The following is a 14,312-nucleotide window of genomic DNA, read 5'->3' as shown; positions in this document are numbered from 1 at the left end:
AAGGAGTAAGCATGGAATGGAGGCATTTCTTAAGTTTGTGCTTCTCATATTTAGTAGGGGAAACTGCTAAATATAATTGTCCCTATCCCTAGCATAACCGCTTTTCTTGTGGCTGTTTGCTGGTGTTTCTTCAGCATACTTTTTAGAGGGTGGAGGATAGGCGTCCCCTCGTAACTGTGGATTCAGGTAACCATGGGGGGTTTAGGAACCAAACCCCCATGGATACGGGAGCATGCCTATTCTTAGGACTCAATCGTATCCATCTTTCCAGTGCTAATGCAGCTGTTCCAATGGGGGAAAGTGCTGCATCCTGTGGAGATAGTGGGGCAGTCACAGAGGCTTCCTGAAGGTAAGAGAATCATTGTTCCCTTACCTTGAGGCTGCATTGCGGCTGCATCAGCACTGGAGATCTGGATAGGATTGGGCCCATAGCCATCAACCTTTAATCAACAGCTAAATTGCAGACCAATTTATCATCTATCCCATAGATGATATATTGAGGAAGAACCATCTTTTAGACAAAGCAAATACAAACTGAAAGCAGTGCATATTTTAAGGAGAAACTACCGGGGGTTTTTTGGTTGATAAATGTAGTGCAACCAGCATGAATAAAAGATATTCAAGAACAGATATTGCTTTACATATTTTTCATCTTGCCTGCTTCCGATCTTCTTCCCTGAGATCAACACAATTGTGTACACATTTCTACATAAAGGAATCCTTCTTAGTGTAGGATCATATCTGTCACATCTAAGGAGACTTCAAAAAAATCATCCAGTTCAAATAGATTTCCAATTGCCTCAATGTAAGCTACTGCCACAAATGCATCCTCTTATAAATAACTGCCTCCCTTTTCTCCTTCATGTTTGTCTCATCTAATACACCTGTGTGGTGCCTGATTGTGAAGCAATCGCTACAAATTGCTTTGCTAAAAGCGATTAGAATGGGTTTCGCTGCAAGTATGTTAAAAAATAAACTCACATTTTTTTCAATAATCCTTCTGGAAACATGGAACTCTATAATTTTATAAGCAATATAGCTTGGAAAATTGCATAAAGCAGAGGAATAATTATGTTGAAGTATGGCTTTATTATAAACAAAAGCTTACACTTAGAAGTTAAAGAGTCAGAAGCAACGTAAGAATTTACATCGCTGACCTTGATTCATGAGGCATGCTGACATGCTTCTGCTGTCTTATGGATCTCTTATGGATTTGTGTGCCTGCACAAAACAGAACCCTGTCAAATAAACTAGCTTCCTTCCTAACCAGTCCCATTCCTATTCTGGTTTGTGGTTACGAAGTTCTAGAGAGATAAAAGCCATCAGGATAATACACAGAGAAGTAAACCATGGGCTCTACTCATCGGTTCCATCCCCTTCTCACTACAACACCTCTATTCTTTCTTTTAACACCACTATTCAAGAGTGTCATCATGAAAGAGGGCAGCCCTACAGCCTTACAGTTGTGCTTTGTTTGCTACTTCATCAGTATTCTGCTTGGGGTCCGTTACTAATGCTAGCACATTGGTCAGGTCTTGTGCCAGTGAATAACCAATTCACCCAAACAGATCTTACAGCCCAATCCTATCCTCCACACTGGTGAAAGTTGTGCTGAGCATGCTGCACCCTCTGGTGGAGGAGCAAACCAAGGGCATATGGGAGGCGAGTAAAAATATTTTGTATTTAACTCTGCTTCAATCCCCGGGCCACTTATTTTGGTGGTGCATGTTTAAGGACAGAAAAGGAGCAATGAGGTCTACCAAAGAGGGGATAGGATCTGGCATGCACCATTGCCATTGGATCCACCCCCTCCTGCCTCTGTCCAGCTCCTTCAGCTGCACTAGCTGCTGACTTGTTTCTAGGTGCTGCTCTTGCCTCTTGCTTCTAGGTGCTGCTCTTGTTTCTTGATTCAAGGTGCTGCTCTTGACATCTAAACCCCTTCACAGCTTGGAGCTGGGGTACCTTAAGGACTAGTTCCTTCCACAGAAGACAGTTCCTTTCTAAGGTCTCCTTTCTAAGGTCATGGGGGGGCATTCTGTGTGCACCATCCAGGGGCAGATCCAGTATTTGTATTTGGGGAGGCCATGAGCACTCCCTTAACTTCAGAGCCCAGGTAAACCAGGTGGGTAGATCTGGGCTCCAGCCTGGACTTGGAGCCCAGATCTACCTGCTGGGTAAACCTGGGCTCCCGGATGAGCTTATAGCCTCTGTGGTCATTTGCTGGGCAGGTAGACCTGAGCTCCTGCCTGAACATGGAGCCCAGATCTACCTGCTGGATAGACCCGAGCTCCCATTCCAACTCTGTCAGACACCAAAGCCCCATCCACTGGGGATTCCCCTGGCTCCTGACATACTCCCCGCTGGTGCGACAGTTTGGGGACACATGCCCCCTTGCCCCCCCTTGGATCTGCCCATGGTGCCGCCACAATCAGTAGCGTGGTTGGCAGGAAGTAGGCGTAGGCCCTTTTCTATAATGGTGCCAGAGATTTACAGCTCCCTCTCTGTTGAATTATGAACTGACACCCCCCCTCTGTTAGCCTTCCAGCATGACCTGAAAAAGTTATTTTGCTCAGCTTTTATGTCTTCTTGATCTGTGGTTTTTATAGTGCTGCTTTTAAACTATTGTTCAGTGTGGGGTTTTGTTTGTTTGCATTTCATTGTTTTGATGTTAGCTGCCTTGGCCCTCTTATTGTAAAGGGGAGTGTTTTCAAATAAATAAATACATAGAGAATGAATGTTAGCCACAGAATTCCCTGTCTAGCTTAAAGTGTGAGTGAATTATGGCCCAATCCTATGCGCCACACCACCAGTGCTCCTTGCCCACCAAAAGTTGTAAAAGTGCCACAAAGCACTCTGGCGCTGGGCCTCAGCACCAGGAGAACCTGTTGCTGGAGTGCTGGGTGGAAAGTATCCCTGCTGGGTGACAGGGATGCTTTTCTGGGTGAGGGGAAGGCAGGGGAAGGTTGGGGTAAGGCAGAACTGGGTAGAGGGAGGGTGGGCAGGAAGGATGATCGGGCCCAGGAGAGGGCGGAGATGGCAGCAGAAGCTGCTGCTGAATCCTATGCCCTTTCCCAAGCTATGGAGCCATTGGGACTGCCGTAGTTCTACAGGGGGTAAGGGAACATTTGTTCTTTTTCCTGATGAGACTCCGACGGCTGCCCCAGCCCTGCAGGATACAGCAGCACTCATTTGAGCGCTGCTGTTCCTTACAGCAGCCCTGGGGTTTAAGTTTGGGCTGCCCATTCAGCTAGGCCCCAGTTTTGAATCTTTCTTTTTGAGCACCAAAATAAATCTTTGCACCTTTCACCCTCACCTCCATTGTCCTCTCCCCACTGAGTTATGCAGCTGTGCCACTGGCTACAAAGCAGAATCTCTGCACATAACTGTCTTTCCCCACGTGTGCACGTTACATGTGTTTGAAAAAGCACTGAACGTGATACAGTAGAGTGAAAAGAGGACGACCAACCCTGTGCGTGGATCTTTGCTGAGGGGCATAACATGACAGTTCTGCGAAAGGTTCTGTTACATAGGATGAAGAGCCTTCTGCATGTATCTCAGCATGCACAAGAAAAGTGAGTCAGTGGCAGTAACCAATGCTACTTGCCCCGTGGTGCTGTAAACAATCAGTTGCCAATGAGGGATTCAAAATTATTGACATTTAGGCTGTAAAAATGATGGGGTTGGTGCACTGATCATTAGGTTTCTGTTCCTCCAGGTTTCTTGATGCCAATAGGGCCTCCACCTATTGTTACAACATTAAAGCCAAAGTAGTAAGGGGCACATGTTCTGAAAACGCACACAATTGTTAACCTTCGCTGTAATTGCACGCAAAAGAAGGAGCACACGAGATGAATAAAGCTGCTTATTTGAAGAAATGGTTATGATTATCGCTAATTGAACCTCTCACCCTCTTCCATTCTGTTGAGCTCCAGCTCATGCTGATGCTACTTTATTTCAGCTGAGAATTCTGCAGTTGTGCTCTTTGAAATTAGTTGGTTACTTCAATTAGTAAGCAATGGGCAGGCAGCCACATTAACCATAACAGACTTAGCAGAAAATCCAAACATCCATGCACACGCATTTGTCAGAGAACCCTCATAGAGAATGATTCAATTCTACACCTATTTTATGAATTATCTTCCTTTATGATAGCATCCTCAACCTGTCCTCCAGTTCTTTTCCCCTTTCTGTGCTGCCACCTTAAGTCCTTGCAAATGAAAGGCAAAGATTTGAAATGCATGTTTATTTTGTGCTTTTCAAGTCCTTTGAAATAGGAAAGCCAAATAAAAATGCCTTTCTCCATGTCGAATGTAAACAGTTCCCTCCTCTACCCACATGAAGCTTAACTGTCATTAAGACCCAGAAGAGCTGTTTGTGTGAGTCACACTACATGTGTGATGCAAGATCTGTGATGGGATCACCCTTTCTTTCTTTTTTTAAACAAGTGTGTGAGACAATGAGTAGCTCAAGGTCACCCAGTGAGCTTCACAGCTAAGCAGGGATGTGAATTAAGGTCTCTTTGGTTTAAGTCCAACACTCTTATCCACTACAGCAGCAGTTCCTAAAGTGTGTGTCTCAATGCCCAGGGTGTCACGAGGCGCTCTCTGGGGTGTTGCTGGATGGCCACTGCCCAGCAATCTAAGACCACGGTGTGAGCCTCCCAACAGCAGGAGGCTCACCACAGAGGGCAGAACTGCAGCAGGTGAAAACCATGTACTGGGAAAAGTCATCCTGCACATCCTGACCCTCTTACCACTATTTCTGGGCTTGAAACTGGGCCTCCAAACCTGGAAGTAAGTGACAGTGACATGACCGTGTGACATGTTTTGCGTCACCACCACTTACTTCTGGGTTCCAAAGTGTGTCAGGAAACAGGAAAGATTGAGAAGCATTGCACTACATCAAGGGTGGGCAAACCCCAGCCCCGAGGGAGTCCCCCATCTCCAATGGGCACTCGACCCGCTGAGACTTGCAGGAGCCCTCGCTGGCCCAATGCGACTGCTCTTCACAGCAGCAGCAAGGGAATGGCCGGCCCTGCAGAGCTCATGCGCTCTTGCATGAGAGTTCTGCAGAAGTCCCACCCATCTAGCAAACCGCAGGAGTTTGGGGAGGCAACAGCTGAGGCCACACGTCAGATGGGGGTGAGAAGTCACAGCTCTGTTTCAATGTGCCGCTTGGGTGTGCTTCGTTTTGGGAAAGGGGAGCACATTTTCCTAAAAGGTTACTGCATTTTTCTTCAAAATGTCACTACAAACACCATGCCAGGCAAGAAATTGGGCAAAAAAAAAAAAAAAAATTATATGCTGTATATTTTCTACCCACCTCTTTTGTAATATATTTTTGGGAAACATTTTTGAAATATGGGCTATTGTCCTGATTAGGTGCACCATGACATTTTCACAAGAAAATAGGCTATACTCAGAGAAAATATCAATTTCTCAATGCTCAGGCACTTAACCTTTCTTTCTCTCCCCCACCCCCCAAATCATATTCACCAAATGGCAATGCAAATGAATTTAGAAGCCTTTTAGGCTTCACTGGGTCTTTCTTCCGTCAGTTACAAACAGTGCACTCTCATATGAACAACAAGGGGAGCACTTTTGAAAAGGCTAGTCAGGAAACTATCGCTAATGACTCATAATATTAAATCCATCGAAAGTCAAGGGTATTTTCTAAGAGTGCTATTAGGTTTTTGATGCTTTCCATACAGTTCAATTTAATCTCTTCTAATACTACAATTCAAGCTGCTTTGCCCAGCTCCTTATGATTTCCATGAAATAAACATTAGCACAGAACAGTATATCCAATTTTATTAGCGTTTGGGTAGTTGGCTCCCTCCTATTTTGATCCATTCATGTTATTCTTATTTTGCTATAACTCCAAATTATTTTCTAATGGGTTTTCTCCTAGGTGATTATAAGCAAATGAAAAATAAACCATAAAAAATTTTTATTTAAAAAGGAAATTATACTAACTTCAGGGCCACCAGTTATGTGCAAGTACAGGTGAAGAAACCCAAGCAGAGTTTTTGTTTTCAAATGAAGTTCCAATTCTGAGTGGGAGGACAGCAAGGAAGGCATGGTTAACCTTTTCTCCACAGACTATTTTTCCACTCAAAATCCCTCCCTACATTATATGCTCCCCACCCACCTCTATTGTAATTCCCCATCCACCTCTATTGGGAAACATTTTTGAAATGCTGGGTGTTGTCCTGACTAGGAGCACCATGACATTTTTGCTAGAAAATAGGCTATACTCACAGAAAATATTAACTTCTGAATGCTCAGGCACTGAATGCTCAGGCACCTCGTAATGGGGCTACTTGATTCACCTTTGTAAGACACAAAGTAAGAGCCTTTGTGTCAGGCGCCCAGCCTGATGAGAAGGCTCTGAATCTGGTGAAACATCACTCCATCAGACCCGCCTCCCTCCCAACCCGCTCCCTCCCCCTGGGGCACCTCCGCCTGCCCTCTGCCCACCCTCTGCCCGCCTTCCGGCACGTTTGCAACAGTGCACACCAGCACTAAAGTGGTGCGTTGAGCCCAGGATTGGGCTCTAAGTTATTTTCCTTTCTCAAAAGTGATTTAAAATATGCCTTCTGTGCTCCACAGTAATGTTAAACGTGCCCCTACTGGCTGAGAGCTTGCAGGCTTTCACTTCATCTTAATCCTTCCCTCCATCCACATACAACCATGATGCTGGTTGAGATGTTAAGGAGCCTACTGTGCTCCGTATGGGCTGAGATGGTATTTCAAACACTTTGGCCCAAATCCTAACCCACTTTCCAGCACTGGCATAGCTATGCCAATGGAACATGTGCTGCATTCTGCAGTTGGGAGACACTCACGGAGGCCTCTTCAAGGTAAGGGAATGTTTGCTCCTTTACCTCGGAGATGCATTGCTCTTACCTCGGAGATGGAAAGTTAATTAGGATTGTGCTTTTGCCCTCCATCCTCCCTCAAACATACAGAGTCAAAATGTTAAACATATCTGCAAAATGCTGATCTCATACTATAGAAATCCATGCCATGATCTTGCCCTGTTTCTGAAAACAACAATTAGAAGATTTCATGAGGAAAGTCAATGTTTGCCATACAATTTTATCTCCACAATCTTTCTTTGTGGAAATAGTTCCACACTGAACACTGGTGAGAACGTCGTGCATATATCCATGGATACAAGATCACCTGGATGTCTTCAGGTAGAATCTCAATGGCAGAAGCACTACAGCAAAATGTTACTTCTATCCATCCACCAAGGGAGCTTGTGTTCCTGGGGAGTAGCTCACCATGGTGGCCATGCTAATCAAGATTGGCCATGCTAATCAAGATGCTTCCCTTTGCCTATCAGATAATTACAACCATTAAATAAAAAGAACTGTTCAACAAACTAGTTAGCTTTTGACAAAGGTAATCTGGGATCAAAATTAGTCTGAAACTGGTACAACAAGGGATTCTTCAAAGAGTTGTGGGTGGGGTGGGGGAATATGTCACTCAGATATATCTGCCTCCTTCCTTAAAGAACAAACGAGCAGCTTCTCGATGAGTTAATTTCCAAATGAGCTGCCAATACATGATTCCCATGGGTCAAATAAAGACTACTGGACAGTTTGGAAAACTCATGAACCCCTCAAGTTTTTGATAAAACTTGAGGGGTTCATGAGTTTTCCAAACTGTCTTTTTAATTCCCTAAAAAGAATTGTTTTTGAAATTACATAAGCATTTCTCCTGAGGTGAGCATGAGATTAGATCGTAGGTTACGACACAAGCTCAGAACAATGCTAACCTGGGCTATTTCTAGATCGTTAGAAAACCTGTGAAATCTTCTCGATGACATGGGAGGCACAACTAGTACAACTTTCTTTTTTAAAAGAATTTTAACTGAACTTCACATAGAACCCCATAACGAAGAACAGCAGGACAGATGATAAACATGTTCTTTTTTTTCTTTTTTTTAAAGTAACATTCATTCAGTTTCTTTTTTCCCCACTGAAAAGCTCTAAGTTCTAATGTGCCAATTATGTGGGAGTCTGATCAAACATTTCTCTGGAAGAAAGATTCAGTTGCATAAAGCATCACAACCAATGCTGTTTGCAGTTTTCCCCTCCTCATTTAAGTCAAACATTACATCAACGTAGGTTAGCAAAGCAGCTTTGTGTAAATCTTATTTATTGTTTGTTTGTTTGTTTTGAAGAGCTTAGAATCTAATGATGGTTGGGGACAGAAGACTCATACTCAAGGCAGATTTGAAAGAAAGAACAAGATAGAGGTGCAAGAAAATGACTCCAGCCATGTAGCTGACTGGCGCACAGCCTAGGGGCCTGCTGGTCAGGCTACTAACCCCTCTGACTTGGAAGTAATTGCAATGACATTATGACGTCACTTCCACCTTGGTTGGAGCGGAGCCAGGCACTTCCAAAGAAGCAGTTGGCTTCACTCTGACCGACCATGCCAAGAAAGGAGAACCTGCCTGCCCCCGCAGTCATTCCTGGCATGGTTGCAAGCTGCTCAGAGCGAGGCTGGCCACTACTGTGGGTTGCCTCACTTCAAGTGGCTTGGCTGCAAGTGAGAGGGGCAGGACTGCTGCAACTGGACTGCTGAGGCAGGGGTGGTATTGCCACCAACAAATGACTGCCACTAAGGATACTCTGACCACTATGACCCCCCCCCCACCAAGCTATGCAACTGCATAACGCTAACATTTGACTTTACAGATCTGGTTCTTAAATAAATATACAGGAGGAGTAGAAAGGCCACTTTTCTAATGGCAAGACTCCTGTTCTCCTGACATGACAAGCAGAAATCCAGAAGAAGAATTTTAAATGGACACCATGTCAGGGAGCATTTCAGCTATGTGATAAGAGGCATTCCACAACAAATATCAAGACCATTGTAAAACCTGCAAACAAATGAAAACCAATGTTAGTAGACCCAAGATGTCATGCCAGTCTTTAAAAAAGGAGGGAGGGGAGATCTTGCAAGCTTCAGGCCAGCCAGCCTAACATCTGTTCCAAGTAAGATGGTGGAAAGCCTAATCAAGGATAACATCCTGAAACACAAAGAACAAGCTTTGCTAAGAGAGAATCTGGACAGCTTCTATAAGGGTAAGTCTTGCCTCACACATTTTTTAGAATTATTAGAAAAGGCATGTGAGTGAACCTATTGCTGTTATATATCTGGACTTTCATAAGTGTTTGACATAGTCCCTCATCAAAGGTTCCTGACATCAGAATTAAACAATAAATGATGATGTCACAAATCAACAGACATTCTGACTGTCTTATATTCAAATATAAGATAATCAGAACTGGAGACCATGATTAAAAACAAAACAACGCTTGGAAACCAGTAAGGAAGGACAGTGGAATCAATAGGGAGTGCAGGGGTGTGGCCTGTACCAGGTGGCATGCACAGGAAGGGTATCATGCACTAAAATTGCGGTTTGTAGGAATAATACTGTCATGTAATATATCATTTCATGTGTAAGTTAAAGCAGAATGCAATGAAACAAACGGCTCTGAAATATTTCTAAGCTAGCAAAATGCATGGCCAAAAAACAAGTGGGAGCAGGGCGATGGTACATCCCCACCATTGTTGTCCCGCCCACTGCATGGGAGGAGGTGCATCATGGGAGTGATGAGCTGGCCTCCCGCACGGGGTGACACAAACCCTAGCGACACCACTGAGGAAGGATGACTGTCATATATCCTTGATTATGTAGTTCCCTAAAAAATGTGATTTTTCTCATGACAAGTGCTCTCAGCTTTGAGCAACTGCTGAAAGGATACAGTGGCAGCAGGTGAACACAATGACAAATTGTGCCTTGAAGTCCGCTAAATATTGCACTAAGCTCTTTTAAGACCTGGCTGGCAACTGCTTTGAAAGTTTCACTCTGTTGTTTCTTGCTCCAGTATTTTGCCCACAAAGCAGCTCTCTCCAATCAGCCAAGTAAAATATTTCTTAAACAAGACATTCTGCAACAGAAGACAGTGTGGTTTCAAGATTGAAATGTCATTCCAAGAAGAAGAATAAGGGGGGAAAAGTGTTCTCAAAAAGATATTTCTTTCCAGTTTGCCCTGTGGAATGGCATTAGCAATGGTGACAACCAAGAAAAGCACACTCAAATTGGCAGTGATAAAATGTCAGACCACAGCGAAGATAAAGCTGGCACATGAAACTAAAGTCCAAATAGGCTCTGCTGCCAAGGTTTTCAAGGTTCTCATGTTTCTTGCTGAAGAAAACAACCCAAGGGGAATCTAGCCCTAACCTAGAAACAGTCTGATTTTGATTTGGGGATGAGAATCCAGATTTCAAAAGGAAATATAAGTTTATATTTTTAAATGAATTGTGTTTTTTCAGCAAAATTTAAAAAATGTTTTTTGCAATGTAGTGCTAGCAATCCTTAGAATTTGTAAAGCACTTTTTGGAATGTTCTGATCACACTGTCTCAAGGAAGCCTTACAACAAACCAAAGAGGTAAATCACTGTTAGTTCAGTCTGCAGATGGGGCAGTGGACGGAGCTTAAAACACTTTCAAAAAAGCACTGAGTAAATAATGAGTGTAAGATATTTGCTGGAAATCGCACAAATAATTCACATTGAGTTCATAATCGACATTATCTTGAGTAACAAACACAGTATGTAAAACTAACAGATGCAACAGAGCTGCAGATTCAACATAACCAGCTACTGAAACCTAACTGCAGATACAGTAATGGCCCAATCCTATGGGCTATTTACAGTGGCACAGCATCACCATAAATGGTGCACGGCTGTCAAGTTTGTCAGAGCTGCCAAATGGCTGGCAGAGCTGTGCACCTGGCACCAATAAACCTGACCCAAGCCAGAGCAGGTACAGTGGCAGCCAGGGGCAGGACATAGATAGTTTGGGGAAGGTTCAGAGTGGAGAGGGGGCAAGATAAGGGGCAAGGAGCTGACTGGAGGAGATGAATTCTGGAGGCAACAGCATATATTTGGATCCTATTCCAGTTCTTCCAGAATGACGTGCTCCCTTCCTTTCCTCAGACTTAATCCAGCAAAATAGCTGGCATGAGTCCAAGCAGACCCAGTGGTGACCAGGCAGCTTACCAGGTAGTGTAAAGGATATTTTAACTGGCCTCTTCCTGACATCTGATCTCTGCTTCACCACAGCATGCAGTGCGCATTCTGTTGGCACAACTGCATCCTATGGACTGGAGGTGGTTGAGACTGGGCCCTTACACACTCTCAATGTACGTAAAACTAAAGAGTATTATTTTCAGGAGTTAAGAATTTGTATGTGATCATTTGACATTGGTAGATTCAAAAGTGCTGCCAAATAGGATGTAAGACTTCAGACATGAAGTAAGTAGAACTGCTTGAAGTTCTACAACTAATAAAAGCCAGGTAAGGTCTTAGAAGCACACTGTTATTAAATACATTCTATTCCATGAGATAATTACTTTCTGTATCTATTAGCTGTCACAATGAAAAATCAAAGTGCAGTTTCTCCAAGTTTGCTTTTTTTAAATTGACTATTTTCACAGTCTTATCTAATGTGTTTGCATTTATACTGACTTGAAAACAAGTTTCCTTAATAACTTAGATTATACCCGTAATTAAAATTGCATTTTAGTAGTGATATTGCTTGCTCCTAATGAAGGGATGGAAACACATTCATTACTGGATAAACCCCTAGATGCCACAGAATGCTCATCAAAGTCCATGGGATATGCAACATCTAACACGAACTTAACCGTGAAACTTTTGTTGAACTCTCATGTTTGCTACTATTTTGTGATTCTTTTATTTCTATATTTAATACTCGTTCCTGCCTTCTCCTCCAGAGAGCTCGAGGAGAGCACAAATGACACAAATGGATGGCATGTTGCATTTTATTCTTACAACCACCCTTTGATAAGGATTAGGCTGCTACTGGCCTAATAAAATACTGTGAGACTTTAAGACCACCCAGTGAGGCCCATGTTTGAACAGGGATGTGAATTCAGATCTCTCCAGGACACATCAAACATTCAAATGCACACCCCTCTGCCTTCCATCCATCACTGCTGACCTGCCATGTATTTCATGAAATGGCTCAGGAGGGGACCAGTTTCATCTTCAACATAACACCGCCATACTGAAATTTACTTGGAAGAAATGGGTGTTGATTTGTGCAATAGCTTATAGGTGTGCAGCTCTAACTATAGTAGCCAACTAATTATTAGCAACACTGACATGGGAAGGTGCCACATAAGGGGTTCTCACATTATGGAGTTACGCAGTCACAAGCATAAGTATGAAAATATAAAGCTAATGTATACTGAGTCAGGCTATTGGTCCATCTAGATGAACACCATGCAGCAGCATCTTGGCAACCAGAGGTCTTTCCCAATCTTGCTGCTTGAAATCCTTTTAACTGGTGATGACAAGTACTGACTCTAAAATCTAATGCATGCAAATCATATGTTGGCAACCTTCAGTCTCGAAAGATTATGGTATCGCACTCTGAAAGGTGGTTCTGGAACAGCATCTAGTGTGGCTGAAAAGGCCAATTCGGGAGTGACAATCCCTTCCACACTGGGAGCAAGTGCAGTCTGTCCCTGGTCTGTCTCCCTGGCTATGGGCCTTCCTTCTTTGCCTCTTAGCCTCAGACTGTTGGCCAAGTGTCTCTTCAAACTGGGAAAGGCCATGCTGCACAGCCTGTCTCCAAGCAGGCTGCTCAGAGGCCAGGGTTTCCCACTTGTTGAGGTCCACTCCTAAGGCCTTCAGATCCCTCTTGCAGATGTCCTTGTATCGCAGCTGTGGTCTACCTGTAGGGTGCTTTCCTTGCACGAGTTCTCCATAGGGGAGATCCTTTGGGATCCGGCCACCATCCATTCTCACGACATGACCGAGCCAACGCAGGTGTCTCTGTTTCAGCAGTGCATACATGCTAAGGATTCCAGCACGTTCCAGGACTGTGTTGTTAGGAACTTTGTCCTGCCAGGTGATGCCGAGGATGTGTCGGAGGCAGCACATGTGGAAAGCATTCAGTTTCCTCTCCTGTTGTGAGTGAAGAGTCCATGACTCGCTGCAGTACAGAAGTGTACTCAGGACGCAAGCTCTGTAGACCTGGATCTTGTTATGTTCCGTCAGCTTCTTGTTGGACCAGACTCTCTTTGTGCTTCTGGAAAACGTGGTAGCTGCTTTACCGATGCGTTTGTTAAGCTCGGTATCAAGAGAGAGAGAGTGTCGGAGATTGTTGAGCCAAGGTACACAAAGTCATGGACAACCTCCAGTTCATGTGCAGAGATTGTAATGCAGGGAGGTGAGTCCACATCCTGAACCATGACCTGTGTTTTCTTCAGGCTGATCGTCAGTCCAAAATCATATACTCTCCCACTAAGTGCCAGCTCCTAGTTGCCCTTTTGTGTGAGAATGTGACGTCAGTCATTCTCTCAGATAAGGAATTCAGTCATGCAGAAGCTTGATCATGCAGGTGCTGGGATTGTTCCACCTCTCCAATTAGTTCCACCACTCTTTTTTTCCCCCTTAATTTTCTCCCATAAGATATTATTCTGACTACCATTATTAAATTTTAAATTATTAAATTTACTAACTTATTACATTTGGCTTACTGGGAAGTTCTGAAATCTGTTACTAGTGGGAGAACTGACTTTAGCAAATTAAGCAAGTGGGTGCTAAAAATCAGTAGGAAGCATTTTGATTGTCAGACTCAGATGGATCCTTGTGGTACAATCGTACTAAAGTGTTAAAAGGCCATTCATTGCACACCAACAGAAGAAGAATATCAGTTTCCAACAGAATATAAATAGTAACCAACTAATACAAAATGATCATTTTTACAAGAAACTTAGAAAGTTTATGATACCAGACCATGAAATTATGAATCAGAAGCCATGTTCCTTTTACTGTTTTAGCAATGGGCAATTTAAATTAAATTATAGGGGAACATATCTTTTATTACTTATAGAACCTAGGGGATTTTTTTAAAACAGAAACTTATGGTGAAGGATAAGAATAATAACTTGAGTAGAACTCTCACATGTCCGAAGACAGCCAGAACTGTTAGGTAAGAACCAGGGTACGTCCTACTTCAGAGCAGGGTGCAGTTAAACATGCAGACACAGCAGAGTCTTCAGGCACAATTGTATTTGAGTACAGAGCCATATACAGAATTGGTAGAGCAATCTAGATTATATACATGTAATACAGCAGTTCAGAGTTACCTAGTTACAGTCCATTTTCCTTAAAGCAAAGTCAAAGTCAGTCCATGGTCATTTGCAGTGTTTGTTCCGACAAGTAGCAGTAGCTTCTCATTTCACCCACTCT

General features: G+C 43.4%; 1 protein-coding gene across 1 annotated transcript in view; it reads right to left on the bottom strand.

Annotated features, from left to right (window-relative positions):
* Window positions 1-14,312, bottom strand: part of GRID1 (glutamate ionotropic receptor delta type subunit 1) — an 829,564-nt gene that overhangs the window by 214,347 nt on the left and 600,905 nt on the right. The gene's annotated exons all lie outside the window — the stretch shown is intronic.

Source organism: Tiliqua scincoides, chromosome 3 (genome assembly GCF_035046505.1).
Source record: "Tiliqua scincoides isolate rTilSci1 chromosome 3, rTilSci1.hap2, whole genome shotgun sequence".
Lineage (NCBI taxonomy): Eukaryota > Metazoa > Chordata > Lepidosauria > Squamata > Scincidae > Tiliqua > Tiliqua scincoides.
The sequence above is the reverse complement of the archived record's forward strand: the minus strand, read 5'-3'. Positions and strand labels throughout refer to the sequence as shown.